Source organism: Sciurus carolinensis, unplaced genomic scaffold, assembly GCF_902686445.1.
Source record: "Sciurus carolinensis unplaced genomic scaffold, mSciCar1.2, whole genome shotgun sequence".
NCBI lineage: Eukaryota > Metazoa > Chordata > Mammalia > Rodentia > Sciuridae > Sciurus > Sciurus carolinensis.
In genome coordinates, this window is record NW_025920119.1 from 4633790 (window position 1) to 4645364 (window position 11575).

Below are 11575 nucleotides of genomic sequence, written 5' to 3' on the forward strand. Positions count from 1 at the left end.
TAAAATAGGGGTTGGTCAACTTCTCTTAATAGGCTGAATAAAAAATAATATAGTCTTGCCAGTCACTAGTCTCTATTACAATGATTTATCTGTGGTGTTATAACACAAGATCAGCTGAAGACACTATAAACAAATGAACATGGCTTGTTTCAGTAAAACCTTTATTTACAAAATCATGCAGCTGGCCTGTGGGCTATAGTTTCCTGACTTCTATTTTAAAAGGTAACAATTCCTGGGTGTGGTGGTACATGCCTGTAATCCCGGCAGGTCAGGAGGCTGAGGCAGGAGAACCGTGAGTTCGAAGCCAGCCTCAGCAACTCAGCAATGCCCTAAGCAACTCAGTGAGACCCTGTATCTAAATAAAATATTTTAAAAAGGGCCAGGGATATGGCTCAGTGGTTAAGCACCTCTGGGTTCAATCCCTGACACCAAAAAAACAAATAACAAACAAAAAAACCCACAACTATTTTCAAACAAAAATGGCAATGTAGCCAGGCATGGTGGCACACACCTATAATCCCAGTGGCTCCAGAAGTTGAGGCAGGAGGATCAGAGTTCAAAGCCAGCCTCAGTAACTTAATAAGGCTCTAAGCAACTTACTGAGAACTTGTGTCTAAATAAAATACAAAAAAACAGGGCTGGGGTTGTGGTTGTGGCTCAGTGGTTAAGTGCCCCGGGTTTAATTCCCAGTACAAAAAAAATATATATTTTGAATTGAATTAAAATAAAACATACCCATTTCAGAGATGTAGCTAAAGAATGCCTAAAGGGGGGGTAGGGTTGTAGCTCAGTGATACAGTATTTGCCTAGCACGTGTGAGGCACTGGGTTTGATTCTCAGCACCGCATATAAATAAATAAAATAAAATGACAGCTAAAAAAAAAAAAAAAGCCTAAAGGGAACGTGATAGTTTTCATTGCTAACAACAGAAGATATTTTATGGAGTCAGGAGTGGTAGCCCACACCTGTAATAACAGCTATTTCTGAGACAAGAAGATTCCAAGTTTGAGGCCAGCCTTAGCAACTTGTTGAGACTCAGTCTCAAAACAAAAAATAAGAAGAGCTGGGAATAAAACTCAGTGGTAGAGGGTCTATGGGGTTCAACCCCCAGTTAACTCCTATATTCAAAAAAATATATATAGATAAAATGGATAGAATTACATTAAAAAAGAAATGCTTTACTACTATTCAAAATTTCCTAATCTGTTGACAATCAGCAAACTGTGGACAAAGATTACTTTTATCTTCCTATTATTCACATAACAAATACTTAAATAACAAACATGAAAGAATGCATCAAGCACCAACATGGACTATAAAAATCATAATGGCAAATGGTTTTACATTCCTGCTGGTCCTAAATAATGTTTAGTACTGTGTTAGGATAGGATGGGAACTATCCAAAAAGAAGCTAGGCATTCAGCAGAACTTTGAAGAGCAGCCCCCTAGTAGTGGGCTGCACCCGACCTGTAAGTAAAGGCTAAGCCAGACTCATCCTAAAGGAGATGAAAAATGCCTGTTAAGGCCCCCTCCCCCAAACCTGTTACAATGAAACAATTTTAAGGTAAAGCAAATTTTGTTTTATTCACTCACTTCTTCTTGTAGGGTTTTTTGTTTCTGTTTTTGAATTTTTATTTCTTGCTCCAAATCCTCTATCTTAATGTTTTTATTATTTAACTTCTGATTTAGTTCTTTCATCATATGTTCATCTTTGGCTATTTCCATATTCATCAATGTAGTCTGCTGGGCATCCTGAATATTTTACAAAGGATTCAGTTATTAATTTCATTTGTTAGATTGCTGACATGATGCCATAGGAATTCACAGGCTGTTCTGCTCTTCTATAATACAGAACAGTGTAAATAGTAACGAAGAAATGAGATGTTGGATACTTAAATTTTTAATTTTGTAAAATCAAAGTATATTTTAAAAGCTCAACTTTCTTAGCTTTACTGTATTTCATTATGACTTTCATTAACCACAACTAGTAGTTCTAGTCTTGTGAGGGCTTTTATGAAATATTAATATTTTAAGTGGGTCTTACAGTAGTTTTCTTTTGACATTAACTAAATCTTCATAAGTCACATAACACTCATGTATAGAAAATGATATATAAAATCAAACTGATGATTCAAAGCCTAGATTCTTCTGAAAAGTCAGAGAAATAAATTAAAATTCTAATTTACTGGGGCTGAAAATTTATAAGGGTTATTTTAGTACTATACACAACATTTTAAAATATTCCTTTTTGAAGTATAAAATAGCTTCACAATATGAACACTGACATCAGTTTTCACTCTTGGTGTTTTATTTTACCTTTTTAACAAGCTCTAGTTCTTGCATAGTTTTCTGAAGCTGTTTCTTTTCCTTTTGAAGTTGTACCTGAAGTTCTTCAAGTTCTTTCATGGTACTGGAATGTTCCTAAAATTAAAAATAAAACCTCTCACAACTCAACCAATGTTAAGAAAAGTACTTGTGTTAGAGGTTATAAAATAAATCTGACCCAAAGACTCAAAAAATTTGGTAACCTTTCAATATTTAAGAAATATACATCCAAATATCACACCTTAGATTCTCAAATTTAGAGCTGGCATATATTAAGCAATTAATGAACGCACAAACGCTCCTTCAATAAGTCTTTTCCTCAAATAATATTTTGATAAAAATATGTCTATACATATGTGAATCATTTCACAGGATAATTTTTACCTTTATCTTCTGTTCCTTTTGAAGTTTTTCAGTTTCCAATTCCTTGTCCACCATTGCTTTGGATTTCTGGACTTCTAAAATCTGTAATTCTAATAACTTGGCATTAGACTGTAGTGTCTCCATATGAGCCAGGAGATCTTCATTATCAGAATTTAGTTTTTCACACTGGAAGGACAAATGGTTCATTATTGTAAACATAAAGAAAATATGTTCAAGAGAGGAAGAAAAGGTACATAAACAAGAATATTGGCAAAGTGTGAAAAATGAAGATTTCAAAATAAATTCCACAGGATGACAGTGTTAAATTTCAAAACCCATCAGTGTTAATATTTATATGGTAAAATTTGTAAAAGACCAGATGCACCCCCAAGAGAGCAAAAGAGAAAAACAAAACAAAACAAAAAAAACAGGAACAAAAACAAATCCAGTGGGACTGAGATTAGAGTAATAAGCAAGACAGGATAGTTGTTTTGTTAAATTCATCTCCTAATGGCAGGGGGTATGTGGGGAGAGGGTGGAGAAAGAAAGAAATCCTATTCCTGATTGTATTTTAATTTTTTTATGCAAAAAGTATTGGAGATTAAAAGATATTAAAATTTTCATGTCTGAATTTACTCGATTTGAAATTACCTGAAAAGTTGAATTTCTTAATTGTTTAGAAAGATCTTCTATTTGATGTTCAAAATTACTAGCACATTCTTCTTCCACATCCAACTGCTCTGATTGCTTATCATATTGTAATAAAAGATTCTTCAATAAAAGACACAAATATTTAACTTTAGGTTATTATTATTCATTCAACAGGTCAGATTGTATAATCAAGCAATCCTGACATAAGATTTATAAGTCCATTTGAGATATTAAATATTTATATACAAAAATATGGCAATGAAAATATAAATCTACACATGAAAATATGACAAAAGATTAGTATTCTTAATATTTAAAGAGATCTTAAAAAACCCCAATTTAAAATTTATAAATGAGCTTATTCTTTTTCGTGAGCAAGTTACACTGGAGATTGTTCCTTTTTATTCTATGAGACCTTATAATCTAATCCATTAATTTCCTCCAGAGGAAGACCAGGTATATGAATTTTATGAAGTTCAATTTAAGAAACTACTTAAATTGCTTTTAAATTTAGAAAAGTCTTCCGTATGTAAGAATCTGCTAAAGGATCAAGTATTTTATTCTAGATTAAAGAAAATACTTTTCAAAAATCCTAACTCATCCAAAATTATTTTGGTGTGTGCAATAAAATAAAAAGCTAACTAAATCCTCTCAAATAGTTTTCTAATTCTCTCTTCTGGCACTGGGGATGAATTCAGGGGTGTTCTACCACTAAGCTACACCCCTAGTCCTTATTATTGAGGAGTCTTGCTAAATTGATGAAGCTGGCCTTGAACTTGGGATCTTTCTGCCTCAGCCTCCCAAGTCACTGGACTGGGATCACAGGCATGTGCCACTGTGCCTGGTTTATAATTCCTTCTTCAGTGATTTCCTTCCTTCTTCCTTTTTTTGGGGGCGGGGGTATCAGGGATTTAACCAGAGGCACGTAAACCCTGAGTCACATCCCCAGCCCTTTTTTATTTTTTATTTAGAGACAGGGTCTCACTAAATTGTTTAGGGTCTCAGCTAACTCTGAATTTGTGATTCTCCTGACTTTCAAGTTGCTGGGATGACAGGCGTGTGCCACCATGCCTGGCAGTGATTTCTATTTTTAAATTTTCCTGGGATAGTATAGCTTAGTTGGTGAAAGAATAGATATGGAATAGTTGGTAAAATTCTACCTCTGCTATGTTATTTGTTTGGGGATTTTAAAGTATCTTAAGAACTTTAAGTCTGTGACCTGGAGTCTCTATGCCTTAGATTTCTCACCTATGAACTGGTGATGCTGATACCATACTTCTTGTACTTGTTTTGAGAATTAAGCATACTAAGGCATGTAAAGCACTCAGAAGAGAGCCTGGCATAAAAGTATGTGTTGTTGTTATACAGAAGTCTCTGTCTCTTTTGTTAGATTAATCTGATTCTCACATTAGAATTCTACCATATTTCTATAGCTTGATAGAAAAAAAATATTAGTGTGTAAAGAGGTCACTTTCCCTTTTACATTTCCAGAAAAATTAGCTAATCTTGCTAAGTTATTTTCCATTTAAAGTTTGGAATAATTGTTATGATCACAGCCCCCCCTCCCCCAAAAAAAACCCCTAGAATTCTTAATAAAATCGTTTTGAATTTATAAACAATTTGAGAATTTGTATTTCAAATAATATTCAGTTGCCCTACACAAGTTTTGAAGTTTTCTTCATTAAGTGCCCAAATGCTCATTAAAGTTCTCAAAATTTTATTTTTTGTCTACTATGGGATTTTCTTCTTTTTGTTAAATCCTATTTGATTACTGCTCATTCATTTCTTCCTGTTCACCTTGCTTTGCTACATAGTCTGTATTGCATCTTTTTTTTTCTGTTTGCCCATTATTACTACTGGAATTTAAGTCCTAAGAAGTCAGGAATTTAGGATTATTTGGTTGGTGGTAGTCTGTTTGGTTGACCACCATAAGGTCCAGAGCTTAGAATTCAGTCCAGTCACCTAAATATTTGCTGAACAAATAAATACATGAAGAAATGTAATGACATTTATATTGCATTTGGTGATTTTGTTGGATTTTATTTTTTTTTATTTTTAAAATAGAGACATTTTATTAAAGTAGATAAGCATATAACTTCCAGATAACAATACTTCCACTTTCCTGTTACAATTCGTGTTAAGCTTCACATTCATTCAACTTGGTCAGAACAATATTAAATAGTAATACTAATAACAGACATCCTTTTCTTACTGGTTTTTATTAAGAAATCTCCAAACAGAATTTACTTTTAGAAAACAGTAGATAAAGGCACTATTTAATGGCTAGCCAGGGCTGGGGCTATGGCTCAGTTGTAGAGTGCTTGCCTTGTATGTGCAAGGCACTGGGTTTGATCCTTAGCACCACATAAAAATAAATAACATCTAAACTAAAAAAATTTAAAAGTCAATGAAGAGGGGCTGGGGAGATAGCTCAGTTGGTAGAGTGCTTGCCTTGTAAGCACTAAGGCCCTGGGTTCGATCCCCAGCACCAAAAAAAAAAAAAAAAAGTCAATGAAGAGTTAAAAAAAAAAGTTTTAACCACTTAAAATCTTGACATTAGGATTCACTACAATGTACAAAAGCAGAACAAAAACAAAAACAAAAAAAGCGGGGGACAAAAGAGATTTACTAACAAGCACAAAAATACAAAGTGATTGTTTTATAGTGATTGTTTTTTACATTTCCAGATTTTCAGTTCTTTCCTTCCTCCATTCTTCCATCTCTTTTTTCCTCAATTTTTTTTTTCCCCCTGATGGTTCTGGGAATTAAACCCAGGAGTACTCTAGTATGGAGCTACATACCCAGCCCTTTAATTTTTGAGACAGGGTCTTATTCAGTTGCCAAGGCTGACCTCAAACTTGTGATGTACTTGTCTTAGCCTCCTGAGTCCCTGGGATTACATGTGTGTGCCCCTGTACCTAGCTTTCCAGTTTTTTTTTTTTTTTTTTTTTTTTTTTTGCAGTGCTGGGGATTGAACCCAGGGCCTTGTGCTTGCGAGGCAGGCACTCTTACCAACTGAGCCATATCCCCAGCCCTTTCCAGTTTTTTTGAACTTACTAGTTATGAATACAACTTGTTATAAAATAACTGTTTTACCTTATAGCTTTCTGCCCCTTGAATGACATTTCTCATGGAAGCAGACAACTGATCCTTTTCTGAACGAACAGATTCAAGTTCCTCCCTCAAAGTCTGACCTATTATAAATATACAGTAAAATTTAAGAGTTTTTCATGAACAGAAAAACTGTAGATTTTCTAAAATGTAAGATTCTTGAATCTTGTGTTTTTGAATTGGCTTACCTCTTTTTTGCTGGAATCGAGTTCTTTCTTTGCTTTCACAGTAACTAATTTTATCTTATTTTTTCCTCCTTCTCTTTGGATTCTTTTTCCAGATTTCCTAAAATCAGAAAATGAAAGGATTATACATGAAGTCAAACGGAAAAAAACATTCAAATTACTTGCTTATTTTAACCCTAGAAACTCATTTTTATTTTGGAACACAAAATCTTCAGTTTGAAGTTAAAATAGCCAAAACATCAATATCATCATTAAGTGAAAGTTTAATCATTCATTATCTAAGTAAGGCAAAAGTAAGAAATCTCCATTTTTTTCAGTTCTCTAAAACAGTACACTTTTAATAATCTTGGATTTGGAAAAGTTAAGACTCCTTTATGTTGGGTTTTCTGGAAATGTGGTATGCTAGGACTTTCAGTGGTGGTTGTAAATTGGGACTGAGTAGAAAAGGTAACAGATATGTATAAGTATCTATGTACAGTCCTCCTTTTGGTTGGTGGATTTGAGTTTCACAGCTAAACATGTAATATATTAGAACTACCCAATTATTTTCCCCTTAAGCTCTTTACTTTTCCTATATGAACTCTGGTGCTCAGGACTTTACTTTTTGGTATCTTTATATATATTTTAGTTGTAGGTGGACACAATACCTTTATTTATTTTTATGTGGTGCTGAGGATTGAACTCAGGACCTCACACATGCTAGGCAAGTGCTCCACCACTGAGCACTATTTTTTGATATCTTTACTAATGATCTGTATTCCTGTCCTTACCTATTCATCGGTGTGCACCTGTGCCACAGAGTGCAGCAAAGGTCAACTGTTCTACTTCTGCATTTCATTTGCAATGCCATCTCACCTACTCTGGCATTAGACCAGCAATTTCACCTAGTGTATTTCCCCCCAACAGTTTATAAACATGCAACAAGAAAAATATCAAGAAACCAAGATCAGGAACAAACAGTGAGGTAGCTACAGAGGTCAGGGGAGAGAACACAATTAGGTGAAACATACAAAATATGTTATTTTTCCCATTAAAAAAAAAAAAAAAAACTCATGCCCTGCTTTGATAGAAAAACTCTCCCAAGAGTTTGCTTTCCAATTTCTCTTCCCCCATTGTTTTCCTTGAATCCACTGCAATTAAGCTTAGATACTAGCACATCCTGTGACTCCTCTACATTGTTTAATCTAATGGTTAGTTTTCAGTGCTCATTTTACTTGACCCATCAGCAGAACTTGCTATGGATAATGTTTCCCAACTTCTTTTACTTGTGCTTGTCTTTACTCGCAAGAAATTTTCTGTTCCTTTTTTTTTTAACTCACTGGTTGCTCCTTCTCAACTTCGCTTTCAGCATTTAAAAACAGGGAACTCTCTATCTCCGATCCTCTTTTTTCCATATTGCTGGGTGATTTGAATCACATAGGTTTTTTTTTATTAAAATATTTTTTATTTTTACAGACACATTTTGATTCATTGTACACAAATAGGGTACAACTTTCCATTTCTATGGTTTTTAATGCCTGCTATTTAACTACAAATATTTATCTCTAGCCTAGTTTTCTCCCCTTAACTTCAGATTTACATTAGCATTCTATCTGACATCTTCACTTGAATTGGTATTTAAAATTAGTCTAAAATTGAACAACCCATCATGCTCCAGTTACCCAACACAGAAACTGGGAGTTATTCTAAACTCTTTCAACTTCCCTTCTACCTTAATCAAATGGGTTATTAAATTAATGAATCATGAGCATGTTATACACTTCTAAATTTTCACTTTTAAATGGGAATAAAAGAGTTAGCCCACGTAAAACATATGAAATAAAAAAATAAGTATGAAGTCTCAATTCCTCTGCACATTACACTAGCACGTTTATGATCAGGCCACTACATCTCCAGGAACTTACTGGTCTGATCCTTGACTTTGTAAATATTAACATACAAACACCTGCAGTTCCTTCTTGCTGCAATACCTTTCTTCTTGTGTCATATTTCCCAATCTTCAAGAACTAGCTGAAAATCCTTTTCTCTGATATTTTTCATAACTTACAACAGGCAACTTCCTGTGCTATCAGTATTATATCTTTGTTCACACCTCAGACTACTATAAAGCTCCCCTATGCAGTGAGCTCTTGAATGACCTTTCTATTAACAGTGTCTAGAACGAGTGAACATTCAAATAATATTTTCTCAATGAAAAAATCCCCCAAATAATCATGTAACTATTTACAAATGATGTCACGTAAGTGTTTTGTTGGATTAAATAGAAAGTGACAATTGAAAGGAAAGGCAAACAGCAGGGGGCAATGAAGGTTCAAGGCAAAGGCAGCTACTTATGTTTTTAACAACTCATTACTTAGCTACTTTATTTCTTGATCTATCCTGTTTTTTAAAAAAAATTTATATTTTTATATTTTTTAATTTCCTGATGTATTCTAACCAGAATCTGTCTAATAGTGACAACATATAAAACCATAGTTACCTATTTTTTCTTCCAACTCTTTTACTGAAGAGAGTTGATCATTACTTATAGAAGGTGATTTCTCTATGGACTCCTAGATTTTATAGGGGAAAACAAAAACCAATAACAGAATTTACTTACTTTCCCATAATTAAAAAAGCAAATTGATGATCTGTTTCTGTTGACAGACTAGGTAATACTAACCTTATGTATATGGCATTTACTATAAGTACTAATAGTACTCAGGGGCAAGAGTAACATGTCAAATATCAAATATACGTGTAAGAAAGAAATGATCAGTGATGACTATAGTTTATCAGTTTTTACATCACCATTTTTAAAGAAAACCCTAAAAATGTAGCCAAAGTGAAACTGCCCACTTTTTTGCTCAATACTGCTCTTTAAGAAAGATACTACACTTAAGAATAAAACTCAAGTATCTTCATGATTAAAGTTTGCTAGTGACTAGTTACAAACTTTGGAGCCCTAATCATTTAATCTTATTTAAGTTCAAAGTTTTAAAATATCTATCCTCCCAAAAAAGATCAATGTAAGAATAAACAGGATATACATTTAAATATTTAAAGCATTTTTCAGAAATCTGCCACTTGAGCATAAATGCTGAAAAATTTAGTTCAAAGTGTAAACATATTAATACATGCATTTTCTATAGTCTATGACCAGAACTAAGAATTTATTTGAATCAATAAAGTATAAAGTAATAGTACCTTTAATAATATCAACTCTGCTCTCACATCTTGCAATTCACATTCTTTTTGTTCTAGTAATGGCCTTAGACTTTCATGTTCCGTTATATAAGATTTTTCATACTGGACTTCATTTTTGCTATGTAATGTTTGAGACGCTTCTTCAACTTGAATTAAGATTCTGATTTTCAAGTCTTGTTTTTTCATTAGCATTCTTCATTTCTAGAAGATCAAGTTGTAGTGCCTCCTTTTCTGACAATGTTTCTTCTAACTCCTTAAGAGACCTTATTCTTGTTCATAGTCTCTCAATAAAGACCTAAGTTCTTCACACTGAACAACATTCTCTTCTTGAAGGCACTTAATCTCTTTTTCTAACTCTAATAACCTTTCACCATATTGAAAAAAATCAAGTTGTATTTTTCTTCATTTATTTTTGTTAAGGATTCATTAACAGTTTGTAGGATATTCTCAACATCTTCCTCGTCACTTTCTTCTGAAATCTTTGACCCAATCTGCTTAAGAAAACCGTACACCTGGGTTTTGACAAATGATGTCTGGACTTGCTCATTTTCAAACAGTTTATTTAAATTATCTTGCTCTACAACCATGACCTGAAGCTTCTTTTCTAATTCAGTAATATGTTCTTTTAGAATAAAATCTTTTTGAGACAGAAGAGCTTCCAAATCCCTACTCAACTGGTTGTTTTCAGAGTTTAGTCTATTATTTTCCTCATGAAGAGACTTTGCTTTGGATGAAAATGTTTCCTGGTTTTCAGAGAGGGTTTTGATTTGAACCATAAGGTTTTCTATTTTTTGGTCATTTTGATCTTTTTCTTTTAAAGTCTTATCTAGTGTTCCTGTTAATTTATTTACCCTTTGTTCTAGTTCACTATTGTATTGGGCAGTTTGCTCTACTCTCTCCTTAAGTTCTATGGCTAAGCTTTCTTCCCTTTCACATTTATTAAGGACACTATGTATTCTTCACAGGAATTTTTAATTTTACTTAGAAAATCATCTTTTTCCTCAGCAAGAGAACTTACCTTTGCTTCTAATTCTTGTAACATGGTATCTCTTTCACTGAGACTAACTGCGTACAATTCATTCTTTTCCTGAAGGCTCTTTATGGTATTTTCAAGTTCAGGTACTAATCTTTGCTGAGATAATAACTTTTCATTTTCTCCCTGGAGTCGATTTACAGTTTCCAGAAGAGCATCTTTTTCATTAAATGCAGTTCTTAGCTTCTGCTGAAGTTCATGAACATCAGATGCTTGCTGTTGTTTCACTGATTCAAACTCTTGACTTATTTTCCCAGCAGATTCTCCCAGTACTATTCGTAAAATTTCCTATAATCTCTCACAAACTCTCATAATTTAATATTACTTCTTGCTTTTCTTGTAGGTTTTCACACTGTTCCTTAAGACCCTGTATTTGAAACATTAATGTTAATTTTTCTTTTTCTGAACCTGACAAAATTGTCTCATTTAGTTCTAATATTTCTTTTTGATTTTGTTCCTTAAGATTCTGCACTTCTTTGTTATGTGCTTCTATAGTACAGAAAAACTGTTTTTTTTAAATCTTCTGGCTCATATTTTAATTTTTCTATTACACAGCCCTGTTCTTCTTTAGCTAATAGGGGTTCATTAATTTTAAACTCTAAATATTCTCGTTCATGAAAAAACTCATCCCTTATATGTTGGGCATCCATTTCAAGTTTTAATTTAAGATTTTCATATAAGTTACCTCATCTTTTAAGATACTAAGTCACATAGCAGGAAT

At 33.2% G+C, this 11575-nt stretch overlaps 1 pseudogene; it reads right to left on the reverse strand.

The window, feature by feature from the left end:
• Nucleotides 1-1445: 1445 nt before the first annotated feature.
• Nucleotides 1446-11548, reverse strand: LOC124973714 (GRIP and coiled-coil domain-containing protein 2-like; annotated as a pseudogene).
• Between the last annotated feature and the right edge of the window lie 27 nt (nt 11549-11575).